The following is a 15,439-nucleotide window of genomic DNA, read 5'->3' on the forward strand; positions in this document are numbered from 1 at the left end:
CAATTAAAAGAGTGACACCAGAGGCCCTGGGGTGGAAGTTCTTTAGAGTCAGAAGACAGTTACAGAGAAAAAGTCCAAAAAGTCAGGAATAAAGGTCCCAGGACCTAACCCCTCTGTAATAATTCCACCTTCCCTATAGTCTGAGTGTTTTTACCCAGTATGCATTGCCATCTCATACTATGTACTCTAACCTGAAATTATTTTTATTTGACATTTCTATTGCTGCAAAATGAATCAAGTTCCTACTTTATCAGTTCTTTAGTGCAAAAATTGTTTGCTTAAAATGATATCTACTTGAATACGTGTCTAACTGCAGCAAACAGCTACCAGAACCGAAGATCTTGGGCCCTGCATTCCCTCATCATTAAATTAAAGGCTCCTCTGGTCTGGACCCACACACATGGCTGCATTGGAGTCAGTCCTAGAGGAGCCTGACCTCTTGAGAGAGGAGCTAGAATCCATACTCTTTGACTCATTAAATTCCTACCCCTCCCCCTTTTTCCCCAAGACATAAATTATTTAAAGCTTATGTTTAGGTTCACATCTATGATTTCCCAACAAAGAGGAAAAAAAAAGTACTCAACATAAAATATGAACCAGATATGGAGCAAATATTTATTTTATTCCCACAAAAGGATTGCTAAGAGATGCAAAAGCCTTGCAAATTCATTGACAGAACAACTAATGCAGAGGATTCAGTAACTTAACTTATAACTATTACAATCTCTATGAAGGGTTCACACCCCTCATCTGACACTAACCAGATCTGAGACCATGAATGAGTCACCTAATCTTCTGAGCCTATTTCCTCACATGTAAAATGGGGATGATAATAGATCTAACACCTGGTTCTTGTGAAGACAAAATGGGATAATACATATAAAACACCTTGAAAACCTGAAGGTGCTATAAAAATGCCAGCTGTTATTATTTTAAATTGGAAAGTTTGAGTGGTTATTTAATCTTTCACCTTTGTCAGCTGGACTCTGATACAGCTCATAATATCTTCTAAATTTTCTTCTTCCCAAATGTTGAGATAGCCTTACTCAAGTCATAAATTCACAATTTGGGTGTTAGAGTGAATCACCCAAAGCAGTCAACTAAGAGATTAGCATCTTTGTTGTAGTAAATAATGAGAAAAACACAGGAAACCTATGATATCCTTCCAGAATTATTTCTAAATCAAAGGCATGTAAATGTTTTCCATAAAGTTTGCCCCTTTTTAATTTTTGTTGTTCAGTGATTTCAGTTGTGTCTGACTCTTTGTGACCCCATTTGGCATTTTCTTGACAAAGATAGTGGAGTACTTTGCCATTTTCTTCTCCAGCTTATTTTACAGATGAGGAAACTGAGACATATAGGATTTAGCCCAGAGTTACACAGCTAGTAAAGGTCTGAGCCTGGCTGATCTTCCTGATTCTAGCCCCAGTGTCTATCCACTGATCCAAGTCAAATCATTTAACATCTCTGGGCCTCAGTCTCTTCATCTGTAAAATGGATCTAGGGTTGGACTATCTGGCATTTAAGGTCCCCTCCAGTTCTAGACAAATAATCCTATGATTAGAGTGCTTGTGACTCCCCTTTTACATAAGATTCTATAATTCTATGATGTCTCTAATTTAATTTTCATGTTGCTGCCAGGCTAATCTTCTTCATACACAGATTTGGTTGTGCCAGTCCTCTGCTAAAAAATTCTTCAGAAATCCACCAAAATGCTATACATTTGCTATGCATTTAAAATCCCCCCCATTTTGACACCTCTTATCTTTCTAGCCATCTCACGATTGTCTTCTTGTTTAATCTCCAGTTAAAATGTTTTACTCCTTTCCCCAAATATGCTCCACTCTTTCCTATCTCTGTTCCTTTACTTTAGCTGTGCCCTACTCCAGAAATGCCCCCCTCCTCTTCACCTGTTGAATTGTTTTTCATTCTTTAAAGCCTGATTAAAAAGCTCTCCTAATTTCAATGCCTTCCCTCTGTTAATAATTTCCTATCTAGCTTGCTTTCTACATATTTGTTTGCATGTTATCTCTTCCATTACACTGTTAGCTCCTTGAGGGCAGAGACTATCCTTTGTCTCCCTGTGTATCCCCAGTGCTCAGCACAGTGCATGGACATAGTAGGCACTTCTTAAAGGTTTATTGATTAACTTACCTTATGCAGGAAATCCTCCATGATTCCTCCTAATTCCTGACGGCTTCTCCACAGACATCACATAGATAACATATGCACTCCTCATATTGTGTATTTATTTGTTATCTTGTATTACAGGTACATGCGAACATGTAATATACCCATGATCATATGCACTGTACGTGCTGTGAATGGAATTGAGCAACATCTCAACCTGGAAATGAGATTCAGAGCTTTAAAAATTCACAGAGAATTTTTGTCATGACGGCTGTTTGTTTTTGTTGCTTTGGATCCAAGAGAAAAAGCAAAGTGGGTTACTGCTGGGCAAGGTCACAAAGCAAAGGCTTTGCTATGAGGAGAGTGCATGTAATCACGACTGTGTTTGGGGTCATAAGTAGCTGCATTAAGGCTTTTCTTTAAATTGCTCCTCCATTTCAAGGGCTAATGACTAAGCAGAGCAATAGAGAATCCAGGGCATGTGGACATCTATCCATCTGAGAGTGCACTGTGTCAGCTGCGAGTCCCCAAGTCCCATGCCAGTAAGCCATTTTCTCTGCCTCATGACATCTTCTGGAGCTCTACTGCAATTCTATACAATTTAACATGGGAGGCAACATTTTGTAAGGGCTAGAAAACGAGTGAAAAGGAGGAAGGCTTCATTACCAGTCCTGCCTCTGACATGTACTAGCTGTGTGACGCTGGGTAAGTCACTTAATCTCGGTGGTTTAGGTAACTCCAAAACTCTAATTGCAGTGAAGGTGTCACGTTGTTTTGGTAGAGGGAGATTTTTTTTTTTTGTTTTTCCTCCTAGAAGTTTTCTATTCTAATTAAATCACAGACCCAGTCCCTAGCTGTAGCAATTAAACACATATCAAGTGCCTCTTGTATGCTCGGCACTACAAGAGGCAAAGAGAATACAATGAACAAAAAACTAAAATGGGGGGTGGCCTGCGGTTAGGTGACACAGTGGACAGAGAACTGGCCCTGGCGTCAGGAGGGCTAGCTATGTGACCCTAGGTAAGTCACTTAACTTTAGCTGCCTCAAGAAAAAAAATAAATTGACGACTTCAAATTTCCTTTCTAGTAGGGGTTAGAAGCAGCTACACAGATAAGTAAATGCACATATATGTAAAATAAATGCCTAGTAATTTCTCTTTTTTTGCAGAGTAGATTATTACCAACTGGAAGAATCTTAAAAGGCACCTGAGCTAAGCTTTGAAGAGATCAAGGGGAATGGAATGTTATTATGGGCATCAGCCCATTTGTGGTCTTTGAGACAGTCTAATGTGAAATCAGTCTGGAAAGATAGGTTAAAGGACTTTAAATGCCAAAGATAGGAACTAGTATTTATCCTAGAGGCAATAGAAAGCCATTGGATGTTTTTGAGCAGGGGAGTAACCTTGTCAGACCCTGTGTTTTAAGAATATCAATTTGACAACTACAGAAAAGGTAATGTGAAAAATGATTCTCTGATCTCCACCCCCACTCCCCTCCACACCTCAGCCAGCTTCTTGATCTAAAGTTCTTCACAAGGACATTGCTGATAATGAGATTGCATTGGAAACAGCTTGGGAAGAAACAGATTTTTCCACGTAGATAGCCCAAGGCTGGGGGTGGTCTGGTATGTTAGGGGGTAATCTGATATGAACTGGGCACTCCATTCCCCTTTATCTCCTTTATCTCCTGACCAGGATTATGTGACTAAAATCATAATCACCAAAACCAAAAACATAACTCACCTCCCAATGAGTTGATAAATCAGAGTTCATTGGCACTCCTTGGAAACACTTACTGTTTGAAAGGCATAAAACTCTGTATTCTCAAATCCCAAACTGAGCCAGTTCTGGACTGGCTTTTCAGAGGGGCCCGGTTCTGGACTATAACTCCCCTGAAATGCATGTCACCAGCTTGTGAGAGAAATAAAACATGGACACACGACCATTTGTCTCTTTATTAGAACAAACTCTGGTTTTGAAGTCAACACTAGATTCAAAATGGAAGAATTTCTTTTATTTAGGCTGCTACCATCCTTCCAAGTCACCGAAGTATACAAATTCAATGTTATCCTCAACTCCCTGTCATTCATCCTACGGAGTCATTTGTATCAGTGAATAGAGTAGAGGTGTTGCTGCTTGTCCTTCATTTTTGAAGAGGAACAATGATATTATGGATGACATCTTGACTAGTGTGTGAATTGGATTTAACTGATGCAGAGTTGCACAAATTCATCAGCCTCACTCTGGTTTTCTGAGTCATCAAAGTCCAGTGAGAAGATGAAAGTCAAGAAGAATAATGATGACTCAGGATGCAATGAATGACCTTGGCATCTTGGATGCTTCACCAAGCTCGAAGCTCTCCACGGTGCCTGCTTCAGCTGCATTCATGGCTATTGGAACAAACTCTTCTTCACCACCAGTTCCACTAGGCAAAGTCGCCCTGGTAGACATCCTCTTAACTTAGCAAGAGGTTTGAGACCTGTCAGTTACCCTCAACCTGGTTTAGCCCATCTGTTGAGATGGTTTGCAGGGTGTGGCTACTGTGCATGTTATAGTTTCTTGGAATTGCAAGTAAGAGTTGGGTGTATCAGGTGGACACAAAAGGTGGATGAACGGTCCTGAAAAGGGCTCAACAAGCTCTCACGTTAGAGAACAGGACTTGCAATCGAGAACTTGGAGTTCAAATCCTCCCTCAGTTATCCACTAGCCGTGTGACCCTGGGCACTTCACTTAAGCTCTGAATGGCTCAATTTCCTTCCATAAAATGGGGCTAATAGTATCTATCTTCTAGAATTGTTATGGGGAAAATTAGGTAAGATTTGTCAAGTATTTTGCAAACCTTAAAGTGCTATATAAATTCTAGATGTTGTCATTGTTGCAGTTAAACTTTGTCTCTTCTATCTCTTCCATATCTTTTCCTTCCCACTCGCACACACCACCCTAGCTCAGACCCTTTTGTAATAGCCTCCTATTGGATCTTTCTACCTTTAAATCTTTAAATCTCACTAAACTCCAATCTATCCTCTAAGGTTGGTAAAGTGGTTTTCCTAAAGTATACATCTAACCATGTCACTTCCCTACTCAAAAAATTCAATAAATAAATGATTTCCTGTTACCTCTAGGATCAGATATAAACTCCTCTGTTTGGCAACGAAAGCCCCAAATAATCTGACCCCAACCAGTCTTTCCAGTTTTTTGCACATTATTTCCTTCTTCACACACACTAGCCCAAACAAACCAACCTTCTTGCTATTCATTATGCGTGGTGCTCTACTCCCACTTTCAATGTTGTTACACCACCTGTCTCTCCTGCCTTCTGGAAATGTAGCCCGTACGTTCTTAGAATTCTCAGTATCCTTCAAGCTTCATCTTGAGTGTTCCTTCAACTTAATACTTCTCATGATCTTTCCCTAGCTGCTAGGGCCTTCACTCCCATATTGTCTTATTTCCATTTTGTTTCTACTTATGGGAATGCAGTCTCCCCTGGATAGACTGAAAAATCTTGAGATTTCAAACTGAGGACAGTTTTCACTGTGTTTCGCACACGTGAGATGCGAAATGAATTCTTGTTCACCAACTGATTGCAGGAAGAGGTTCTGACTGAAGTCACGTGAGTCAATTCATTAAAATCAGTCAAAACAATTATGACCTACAAGCAAACTAAGACTAAATATGAAAAATGAAAACAGACCACTTCCTCATTCATTTTCTTTTAAAAATCATGAACAAAAAACTAAAATCATGAACACCAACTTGGTAGTGATTGGGTGGCTGAGGGGGGACACTAATTATTCAAGTCCCTTGCTCTGAAACTGCTCTGTTCATCCAGGTACATGCAGGTCTTGCATATACTGCAGTCTACAGGGTTGTGGCAATAGTGGTGAGAAGTATGATGTCTTTGAAGCACGGTGGAGAACATTGGAACATGAAGACCCCATTATAGCATGATGAGCCTGAACAATTTTCCGCCTTGCAGGGTTAAAGGTGCTGGGGAAGGGAAGCAGGAAACTATCAGAGAATACAACCTTTGCAGCAAAGAAACTAAGAAAGGAGGCTTTAAATTGCATTCCCAACACAAATTTTTTTAAAATAGAAACAATTAGCACTTTGGCATCTATCATAAACAAACTTTGTTTGCTTGAAGTCTTTAACTCTTTGCTTCTTTGCCAGTCCTAGAGCAGATCATGCAAGAGGGATATATATGTTGCTGAAGATGGCAGAACAAAATTGGAGTACGTGTGGATTGTGGGAGGGGGGAACGGTGAAACAGCAAGGAGGTAGTGCAAGGGTTGGAGGACTAGGCCTATGATTTGATTGCTTCAGGGAAGTGTGTTTGTCCTTTGTTGTTGAGGAAGACCATGCCATCAGAGAAATGCTGACATGACTTGCACTTGACTTTGTTTTGAGTGAGGGAGGGCTGTGCAGGTCACCAGCCTCACTTCTCCTCCAGAGCCATCTGAATCCAGGGACCAGACATTCATCAGGATGACTGGAGATGATCCAGGATGAGGCAGTTGGGGTTAAGTTTGAAATTTGAACTCAGGTCCTCCTGACTCCTGCCCTGGCACTCTGTCTACTGCACCACCGAGCTGCCCCTGTTGCTTCAGGGAACACTCAATAAGGAAGTACCTTCTGCCAGTGCAGATCAGTACCTTTACTGAAACTTAGGGTGTGGACGCTCCATTGGGGCACTGAGAGGTTAAGTGACTTGCCAAATCGGGGTCACACAGCTTGTGGGTGTAAACCTGCTCCAAACCTGGATCTCACCTGCTGAGGCTACGATACCTCTCATTTACGTGACGTTTTCCTAAGTTCTGGAGAAAAGGAAAGAAGACACTGCATGTTCATGTCTGAGGCCATTTGTGTAATCTAAGATCTGATATGCATGTAGCACTTTAATGTTAGCAGAAGGCTGTGGGAACTTTATTTCACATGATCTTCCCCAAACACCTGCAAGGCAGCTACCGTTGGTATTGATTTCCCCTATTTTATCAGTCTGAAAATTGAGGTTGAAAGGGGTTGTCAGTTCTTTGTCTATGGTGACTCAGGTATAAAGGGTTAAAGATAAGACTTCAAACCAGGTCTCAGTTTATTCTGAATCCAGTGCTCTTTGTCATAACCAGATGTCCCCCAGCCTAGTTTTTATGCCAAATAATGCTATTTCAATAAGTGCTCAATATTAATTATCTTAACAATTCCACATATTGTTTTGTGATTTCCTATTTGACATGGGACATTATTTAATATGTTTGTTTCTGTAAAGAGTGTTTGTGTTGGAACTAAAAGAACACCATCGTCAGCCTAAATTTCAAAATGATTTTGGAGATAATAAAAGAATATCCCAGAGTAGAAAGTCAAAAACAGTTGGGATGCATAGAAAGATAGCTGAGCTCTTCCTCCTAACCTTAAAGGAGCAAGAAATGTGCCACATAAAGTAAAAGTAAAACAAATAAATAGACAAAAGGGAAAAGAATTAATTCTTCATGAGGAAAATTTCACAAAAACTTATAAAGACAATGAATAAAATTTTTAAAAAATATTTGTATTTATTTTGCTAAATATTTCCCAAATACGTGTAAAAGATTTAACCTATTTTTAAATTTTTAGTTTCAAATTCTCTCCCTCTCTCCTTGTGAAAGCAAACAATGTAATTTCAATTATACTCTTGAGGTCATGCAAAATATATTGCCATACCATTTTGCAAAAGAAAACTCAAACAAAATAAAACAGTATTTTTTTAAGTATGCTTCAGTCATCAACTCTCTCTGGATGTGGATAGCATGATTCATCAAGGGTCCTTTCAAAATTGTCATGGATCATTGTCTTGATCAGAGTGACTAAGTCTTTTAGAGCTGATCATCTTTACAATATTGCTGTTACTGTGTCCAGTGTTCTCCTGGTTCTGCTCACTTCACTTTGCATCAATTCATATCTCTTCTCAGGTTCTTCTGAAACCATCCTGCTCATCATTTCTTATAGCATAATAGTATTATAGTATTCCTTCATAATCAGATATCATATTTATTCAGCAATTTCCCTGGGTATCTCCTCAATGTCCCATTCTTTGTCACCACAGATGAGTTGCTATAAATAAGTCCTTTTCCCTTTTCTTTGATCTTTTGGGGATACAGACCTAGTACGGCTGAGTCAAATGCTATGCCCTTTGGGCACAGTTCCAAATTGTTCTCCAAAATGGTCAGACTAGTTCACAATTTCACCAAGTGTCCCAACTTTTCCACATCTTCTCCAACACATCATTTTCTTTTTTCTGTAATGTTAGCTAATCTGATAGGCATGAGTCAATATCTCAGAGTTGTTTTAATTTACATTTCTCCTCTCAGTAGTGATGTATTTTTGTGACTATTGATAGCTTTGATTTCTTCTGAAAACTGCCTATTTGTATCTTTGACAATTAATCAACTAAAGAATAACTCCTGTTTTGATAAATTTCTCAGTTTCCTATATAGTTGAGAAATGAAGCCATTTTTCTTCTCCCATATTTCTCACCTATTCATTTTTTTTTACATCATCCCAACATAATTGCCTCACTCCTGCATCCTCTTTTAGGTAATGATCTATATATTCTTTCAATTTATATTTTGTCTTCTGGTTCTAGGATATCAGAGAAGTTTTCCTTGATATATTCTTGAAATATGATATCTAGAGTCTTTCTTTGATCATAGCTTTCAGCTAATTTTTGTTTAATAATTTCAGCAGCACATCCAACTCTTTGTGACCCTATTTTGGATTTTCATGGCAAAGATACGGAGTGGTTTATCATCTCCTCCAATTCATTTTTTAGATGAGGAAACTGAGGCAACAGGGTTCAGTGATTTGCCCAGAGTCACACAGCTAGTAAGTGTCTGAGGCTAGACTCAAGTCTTCCTGACTACCAGGACTGGAACTCTATCTACTGCATCACTTGGCTGCCCCAGATATTTCAGGTAGTCTAATAATTAATAATTATATATAATTAGCTGATAATTATATATGTATGTTATAATTATATATATAATTATGTATGTTATATTATATATATAATTGTATATATATGTTATAATTATATATGGCTATATGATAACTATTAACCTAATAATGAGCTAATTTAATAATTCTTAAATTATCTGACCTCAATCTATTTCCCATGTTAGTTTTTTTCCAATGAGATATTTCATATTTTCTTTTATTTTTTTTAATTTTTAAGTTTTTTTTAATTCCTTGACTTTGTTTACTGTTTCTTGATGTCTCATTTGGTCAATTGTGTTACTATATGTTACTATATAACAATTCTGTTACTATATATATATTATATGTAATATATATATACACACACACTACATATACATATATACTATATGCGAGGTGTTCAAGGAGTACTACCACCTCTGCTTTGAGGGTTTGCTCAGCCCTTTTAGAGATGCCCATCCACCTTTGGTAAAATTGTTTAATGAAACAATAAACTGAATTCCATATTTGAGGAAAAACAAAGGAAAATTGTGTGGAAATATCAGAAATAGAGGGCAAATTTGATAGAAATCAAATGATTCTGGGCAATTTAATTCCACCCAGAAATGCTATTTTCAAGTTCCAAGGACTCTAGGTTAAAGAAAAAATATTGTAAGTAGCTAGGAAGAAATAGTCCTTGGATCATTATTGAGTGGGTGGGGGGATTGAATTATATGAAAAAGCAAAGGAACATAGCCTGCACCCAAGGATATTTTATTCAGAAACTGGACTATAATCCTGTGAGTGGGTAGACTATGAAGGATAATTGGAATTTTTACAGTTAAATATTGTCCAAAATAAGTTGGTCAAGAAAATTTAACTTAATCTCATAGCTCATCAGGTGACACTGATGTATTTTGAAACAATAGTTTCACCAAAAAAAAAAAAAAAAACTGGGTGAGAGGAGATTGCCTATGTTATGCACAATGAATTAGAAGGAAGTTAGGGAAGTAACTAAGGAACTGTTGCTATAATCCAGGATTTGTTACAATATTTCATGAGATTTCAAACGATCATAGGATCATATAGGTTTAGAACTGAAAGAAATCTCAGGGGTCTACTAGTTCCATCCCCTCATTTTACAGGTGAGAAATCTAAGTCCTGGAGAAATTGTGACTTGCCAGGGTGACAGATTACAAGAAGCCAAATCAGTATTCAAAGCCGGGTTCTCTTGCTCCAAGTCTCTCAAATATATCATGCTAGAGTGGTAACAATAGAATATTTATATGAAAGAAAAATTGTTCTTGAAGACACAAAAAATGTTAGAGGGTCCAATCTTTTGACACACTCACTTTTGTCCAGCAAATATCATCCCCAGACTAAGAGAATAAGTTGTTTTGTTTTTGTTTTTGCTTAGCTGTTGTTAATTTTTCAATTCAACAAATTTCCTTTTACCCAATGCTAGGTACTGAAGGGATATGTCATGAATCTTACTGTCAAAGAGTTTACAGTCATGCACTTGAGAAAATAAGGAAGAGAAAGGAAACAAACATTTATTAAGCACCTACTTTGTGCCAGACATTGTGTTAAACACTTAACAAATATTATTTTATGTGACCCTCATGTAATCCTTTGATAAAGGCATTATTTTTATCCTCATTTTACAGTTAAGAAAAGTGAGGCAGATAGCAGTTAAATGACTCACATAAGGACTTAAAACTAGTAAGTCTAGCAAAGACTGCATTTGATCTCAGGACTTCCTGATTCCAAGTCTAGTCCATCCATTGCACTATCTAGCTGCTTCTAAATGAGGATGACTAAATGATCTATAAAGTTCCCTATAGTTCTAAATACTATGAACTTGTAAACTGTTTTCCAGTCTCTCCGAAATTTCCCTTGATTGGATGATAAGTACAATTAAATTTGCTTGAGGCTCCATTTTAGAAAGGCCAGCAACTTCTAAAATCATCTAAACTCAATCACAGTGCCTTTTTTTCAAACCAAGACAAGGAGCATGTTTTCAACTGAAGTAAACATTTTGCACAAACTCTTCAGATTTTTCTAAGTACAAACACTCTTGTGCTTATGGTATCATCTTGTGTCAATGCAGTGAAATAGAATTGAGAGTCAGAGGATTGAAATATAAATCCCAGAGCAACCACTTGAGACATGGATGACTGGACAAACCATTTAATGTCTCTGGGCCAAAGACTCCTTTCCTTCCAAAAAAATAATGAGGGGGTTAGATTGAATCAAGGACTTTTAACCTTTTTGTGTCATGAATCCCTTTGGCAGATTAGCAAAGCCTATAGACTTCAGAATAGTGTTTGTAAATGAACAAAATAGATTGTAAAGCAAAACAATTATATTGAAAATCAGAAAAAAACAGCAAAATATTTTTAAATAAGCTCACAGGCCCCAGATAAAGAACCCCTGGACTAGTGATCACTAACTAGCTCTAAAACTAAAACCTTAATTCTCCCAGATTAATCATCCTGAAACATGACTTTCACTGTCAATTGTCAAGTCAAAAGTGAGTCTTCATAGCTTATGGAACATAATCCAGTTTTCTTAGCCTGGCATTCAAAGCTGTTCATAATTTTTCCTTATTCTAATTTTCCAAAGCAGCTAGGTTGTACAGTGGATGGAGTGACCTGGAGTCAGGAAGATCCAAGTTTAAGATCCTTACTAACTGTGTGACCCTGGGCAAGTACCTAAACCTCTGTTTGCCACTGTTTCATCATCTGTAAAAAGAGGCATGATAATGGCACCTACCTTCCAGGTGAAGGTGTGAAGATCAAATGAGATAATATTTATAAAGTATCTGGTACCTAGTAAGTGCTATATAAACATTAGTGATCACATTTAATTTTATTTCCCTGTATTCTGCATTACAAGTTCATCTCTTTGATCAAGGTTCTCCCACTGCACCTTTGCAATCTCATTCCAAATAAAAGACACTGACCACCCTTCTTTCTTCATAACTGAGTTTTCTCCCAATTCAAATAGTAGAAAACAAGGAAAGCAATCCTTGGAAAATCTCTGGTGCTGGAGTGAGGAAAAGTATGTACTTGCACAGGTGGACAAGTGGGGACAATCCATTCATGGCACACCACCAGTCAGCTTAGTCTTGGAAGGAAGGAAGAAAGCTGTCTCGCATAGCTTACTTCCTTCATGAAAAGTTAGTCTCCTTAGCTCCCTTCTTCTCCAGTCTCTGCAACAAGAATGTAGTGAGTAGACTATTATTATGGTATCCCTTGCTCATCACCTCACAGCATCAGACTAATCTTGTTCTTCTTCCATGGCAGAAGCAATACAGGGTTCCACTATGTAGAGAAGGCTATTTTTTCACTAAAAGATGAGAAAACTGTTTCTGAGATTTTCTTGGTCCAAGGGACTACAGATTGAGTTGTGGGCATGGCTTCCTGGTAGCCTAAGAGTATAAAAAGTCCAACCCATGAGTAGTAAACAGTGCTTCTCTGATTTGTTGGATGCTTGCAAATCTCCACTTCCTGACCCTGATGTGTTTCTATACTGAGATAATGGGGACCTTATGTATCTGAACTAGTGTTATGTCCATTTTGAGTATCCCTTCATGCTCTAAATAAACCTTCTTTTTTGTGTTTACTGTTAGAGTAATCTCATTTCATTCTTTTCTGAAACCTGAAACAAGTCAGTCCTGGATGATCTCTCCACTCTTGACAGTTCAGGAAATTTTCTCTTTACTTGGGCTTTCAGTAACACACCAAGGTTTGTAGATTCCTGGATGACACCACTGAAAACTCCCTCCAAATGTTCTCTTTACAGTCCTCTCTCTCCACAGTTCCCAATGCACTGGTTTCCATCTCTTTCTCTCCTTTTCCTCCCTTGAGTCCTGGGAATTCTTACCAATCAATGAGCCCTCGCTTTCCAGAAGGAGACAAGTCAAGCACGGCCAATGGGGGTAATTTACTTAGATATACTTGCTTGTTACAAGCACATTTTACATCCATATAAAAACGAGAAACAGTCTCTGTCGCCTCCGCCTGTGCCACATGTCGCCTCGGCCTCCGCCCGTCGGGAGCCCCTGTCAGGCCTGATTCTTCAGAAACAGAAAATGTTTTCCAAACTAGCAACCTGGCAAACCCTCGCTGTGTTTCGTCGGGGTGTCCACTCCTCAGTGACTTCAGCTGCATCAGTCGCAACCAAAAAAACCATCCAGGGCCCTCCATCCTCAGAGCAGATATGTGAACGAGAAGCTAAGTATGGTGCCCACAACTGCAATCCTTTACCTGCAGCCCTGGAAAGAGGAAAAGGCATTTATGTATGGGATGTAGAAGGCAGAAAATATTGACTTCCTGAGTGCTTACAGTGCTGTGAACCCAGGACATTGCCACCCCAAAATTGTGGATGCCCTGAAAAGTCAAGTTGATAAATTAACCTTAACTTCTAGAGCTTTCTATAACAGTGTACTTTGTGAATATGAAGAGTATGTCACGAAGTTGTTCAACTACAACAAAGTTCTGCCCATGAATACAGGGGTGGAAGCTGGAGAAACTGCCTGCAAATTAGCTTGAATATGGGCATACAATGTGAAAGGCATTCAGAAATATAAAGCAAAGATTATTTTTGCAGCTGGAAACTTCTGGGGTTGAACATTATCTGCTATCTCTACTCCAACTGACCCATCAAGTTATGAAGGTTTTGGGCCATTTATGCCAGGCTTTGAGATCATCCCATATAAGGACCTACCTGCCCTTGAGTGAGCCTTCCAGGATCCCAGTGTAGCTGCTTTCATGGTGGAGCCCATTCAGGGGGAAGCTGGCGTCATTGTCCCTGATCCGGGTTACCTCTCTGGAGTGAGAGAGCTCTGCACCAAGTTCCAGGTTCTCTTCATTGCTGATGAAATACAGACGGGATCAGCCAGAACTGGGAGGTGGCTGGCTGTTGATCACGAAAGTGTCAGGCTTGACATCCTCCTCCTTGGAAAGGCCCTTTCTGGAGGCTTATACCCTGTATCGGCTGTGTTATATGATGATGAAATTATGCTGACCATTAAGCCTGGGAAGCATGGGTCGACTTACAGAGGCAATCCCATGGCCTGCCAGGTGGCCATGGCCTCCCTAGAGGTTTTGGAAGAGGAGGAGCTGGCTAAAAATGCAGACATGATGGGGAACATCTTGAGGAAGGAACTGATGAAATTGCCTTCTGATATTGTAACTGCTGTAAGAGGAAAAGGGTTATTGAATGCCATTGTTATCAGAGAAACTAAAGATTGGGATGCTTGGAAAGTGTGTCTGCCCCTTCGTGACAATGAACTTCTGGCCAAACCCACCCATGGGGATATCATTAGGCTGGCGCCACCCCTCGTGATCAAGGAAGATGAAATCCCAGTCGGTGGAAATCATCAACAAGACTATTTTGTCTTTTTGAAGGTTTTCCATTTTGCATTGTGTCTAGTGGCTGACTCAAGGCAGATGGTGCGTTTATGTGCGAAAGCCTCTGCTGTCAGGGCGAACGTGACCCACTCCCACATATTGTAAAGAACTTTTTTTTTTTTAGTTCATCTAGAATAGAGCAAAAATTGAATCACCTGCAGTTTGCTGTTTACTGAAACTGAGATATTCTATTCATTAACTGTATTGTCTTCTTTCTAAGCTAAATGGCTGGCTTGTATTTGTGCGTTGACATCTTTGAAATCGCTGGAAGTATTGGCCACCAAGCCTGAAATGTAATGTATGTATTGCATTTATATAACTTTGCCTTTTTAGACAGACACAAAGAACCTTTTATATTTGAAACATTTAACTCCAGGGGGAGCAAGTGGAAGATTTGCTTACCTTTAAAGTGAGTCTGCAAAGTCTAGTAGCACACATCTGGGGGGATGTTTGGTCACAAACTTGTTCTTCTGATGCTAAGATGGGATGGCAGGAGTTGACTGGAGAATGCCAGTGTGTGTGCCCTGGGTCTTACTCAACTTGAGCAGTGCGTCCTTGCCTGGCATTCCCATCTCTTTTTTTTTGTCTTTAAAGTAGTGTTGAGAATGGCCCGCTATAATCTGCCATTCTAAAACTGTTGCCTTTTCTGAAGCTTCAAAAGTTTGTTTACACTAAAATAAAGCCTTTATTTAAGCTGTCTAAAAAAAAAAAACGAGAAACACACATATATTCACATACACATACACACACACACACACACACACACACACACACGCACATCTTGAGGTAGTTTCATTTATTTCATCTACCAGTGAAGATGAGTACCTGCTCTGTGATTTATTGTCTTACAGAGTTGCCTGGGACACTGAGAAGTTAGTTGACTTGCCAGAGTCATGCTGCTAGGACTCAAACCCATTTCTTCCTGATAACAGAGATAGGCTCATGAAA

At 39.0% G+C, this 15,439-nt stretch overlaps 1 pseudogene; it reads left to right on the plus strand.

Moving 5' to 3' along the window:
* The first annotated feature begins 13,137 nt into the window (after positions 1–13,137).
* LOC140498441 (ornithine aminotransferase, mitochondrial pseudogene) lies at positions 13,138–14,564 on the plus strand (annotated as a pseudogene).
* Positions 14,565–15,439: the final 875 nt, after the last annotated feature.

The sequence above is a fragment of the Notamacropus eugenii genome, chromosome 4 (genome assembly GCF_028372415.1).
Source record: "Notamacropus eugenii isolate mMacEug1 chromosome 4, mMacEug1.pri_v2, whole genome shotgun sequence".
Lineage (NCBI taxonomy): Eukaryota > Metazoa > Chordata > Mammalia > Diprotodontia > Macropodidae > Notamacropus > Notamacropus eugenii.